The sequence below is a fragment of the Rattus norvegicus genome, chromosome 18, assembly GCF_036323735.1.
Source record: "Rattus norvegicus strain BN/NHsdMcwi chromosome 18, GRCr8, whole genome shotgun sequence".
Classification (NCBI taxonomy): domain Eukaryota; kingdom Metazoa; phylum Chordata; class Mammalia; order Rodentia; family Muridae; genus Rattus; species Rattus norvegicus.
Genome location: NC_086036.1, coordinates 63,609,526 through 63,612,227, shown reverse-complemented (window position 1 = coordinate 63,612,227; position 2,702 = coordinate 63,609,526).

The window sequence follows — 2,702 nt, the reverse complement described above, 5'->3', positions numbered from 1 at the left end:
AAAAAGAGCAAAAGTATAACAGGACACTATGAGGTGTGAAAGTGTAGGATACTGTTCTCTACCTTCAGGCTGGAAGAATGGAAGTAGTCCCTGGTGCACTGTTGACACTGTCCCCCCTCAAAGCCACAGCAGTCAGAATCTTCGAACTCAACGTTAGCATGGTGACTCACACCTGTAAGCCTAACTTGTGGGAAGCTGAGACGGTGGAATTGCTGTCAGTTAGAGGCCAGGGTGGCCTATAGAGGAGACACTGTAATACACCCTCAAGAATCCAGACACACAATATAAGACATTCCCCAAACACAAAGAACCCACAAACTACGGCTGACACCAGCATCACCACGCAGTTGCTAGGCAAGTGCTCTATCACCAAGCTAAACCCCTAACTGAAACCTGTTATTCCCCTCTGTGATACCGTGTAGTGTCAATGCAAAACACAACTGTTGTTCCAAAGTCATAGATAAGTCACTGATAGGTAGACCACAACGAAGCCCAGAAGTCTGCTGCAGCCCAGCTCTGGGGTTGGTGGAAGCCAGTGGTTTGCTAAGCGAGTAGCGCATTCCAAATGCTTTACCTGAAAGTCAAAAAGGTACCTGCTCAGATGCAGAGGCGGGTGGAAGGAAGCTGATAACTACAAGTAAAGTGACCTAAGACAGCCTGGGATACTTTTTGTCTTCCACTTGGACCTGCAACTTTCCAGCTCCCCACAATCACGCAGTTCTCATCAGTCTGAAGACTCTCCAACACAAGTAGAGAATTCTGTTCTGTCCGTCATTGAAAAACTTCAGTTCACCTCTGGTTGTTCACTAGTGGATTGGGGTAGAGGGGTTGCTTATTTTGGAACTTGTTTGTTTGTTTGTTTGTTTGTTTCTGAGACAGGGTTTCTCTGTGGAGTCCTGGCTGTCCTGGAACTCACTCTTTGGACCAGGCTGGCCTTGAACTGAGAAAGATCCACCAGTCTCTTGCCTCCCATGTGCCAGGATTAAACATTTGTTACCACCATGAGGCTTGGATCTGTGCTTCTAAAGCCTATTGGTTGTTCTGTTTCCCACGGTCCCATCACTGCCAACTCTCCCTCTTCCTTTTTTTGGGGGGGGAGGGGGCAGGCTGTTTGTTCTTTTCTTTAAAATATAGTTCAAGGTTTCAGAAGTTAACCATAGAGTTACAAACAGCATCCAGGCTTTAATCCCAGCATCCAGGAGGCAGAAGCAAGTGGATCTCTGAGTTTGAGGCCAGCCTGGTCTACAGCGTGAGTTCCAGGACAGCCAAGGAAGTTACACAGAGAAACTCTGTCTCAAAATAAACAAACAAATAAGTAGCAATGTGTTATAACTAAACCTTTAGTCCAGTCTGATGATTCCCGTCTGCCATCACAGCCACTTGGAAGGGTGAGGCAGGAGTATCACAAGCTTCAAGCCTTGGGCTGCATAGACCCTATCTCAAAATTAAATTTGGTAACCTGTGTAAGCCCTGTACTCCAGCCCTGATGCCTGAAAAAGCAAACCTGCCAAACGTGAGGTTTTTTTTGCACTTTCTTGCAAGCTCTAACATGTGCTTGTCCTTCAAGTGTACAGCTTAGTGAAGAATCACAACTGAACCAACCAGCAACCATCACCAGATGGAGAACCAGTGTGACCAGCACCCAAGATGCCTTCTTGTAATGGCCACAGCTTTATGCCTTGAGGGCTGAAGGGGGAGCATTGTGGGGTGAGGGGGGTCTGTTAAGAGCCACCTTCATTCCCATTCCCAGCAGCTTATGTCACTTATCTAAGCTACAGTGTCTATCCGGTTGCTGTAATATTATCCTAGATGTTGGTGCAAAGATATTTCACAGTCAACTACTTTCAAATACAGGAGACCCACACACACCCACAATGGTGAGAACAGGCTTCCTCTATTCAGTTAGAGCCTTAAGATCAAAGACTAAATTTCCAGAAGAGAAGAGAGAATCTTCATCGGAATTATGGACACAAAAGACTGGGCCTCGTGGAGCAAGCCCTTAAGCCCTCCAGGGGCAGAGACAGATCTTTGGCAGTTCAAGGCCAGCCTGGTCGACATAGCTAGTTTCAGCAAGGACTATATAGAAAAACCCTCTCAAAATCATGCAAACTAACAAAAATGCCTGCAATAGAAATCATGCCAAGTTTCCTAGTTTACCAGACTTCACAGTCACGTCCCTTTAAAATGTCTAAGATCTCTAGATCTAGAGCACTCCTGTTTAATTTTTCTGGAAAATTCTGCCTCAACTAGTTTCAAAGCCTTTTTACCCTGTATAAATTTAATTGTACAGTGTATCACACACACACACACACACACACACACACACACACACACACACACACACTTTTCACAGGTCCTTCCAGGGCTCTGGATTGCCGTAGCTGACAGCAGCCGGTAGGTGGCAGCAAAGCATCTCATACAGAACTGTGAATGGCAGTAATGGCAGAGTTGGGGATCTATGCCATCTATGTGTTTTCCAGACCTTGTAAGAGCAGATGGCTTTATCAGACTGGAATCTTTACATCTCCAAGTTCCACACCGGCTTCCTCAATAAATTCGAAGTGCCTCTTGTTGATTGATGGTGAGAGCAGGCTTCCTCTTTTCAGTTAGAGCCAGAAGTGAACTGCGGTAGGGGAGAGGACCGACCACCTGGGAGGACTTGAGATCTTCCTCCTCTTGCCAGGACACCAGACAGGCTGTCA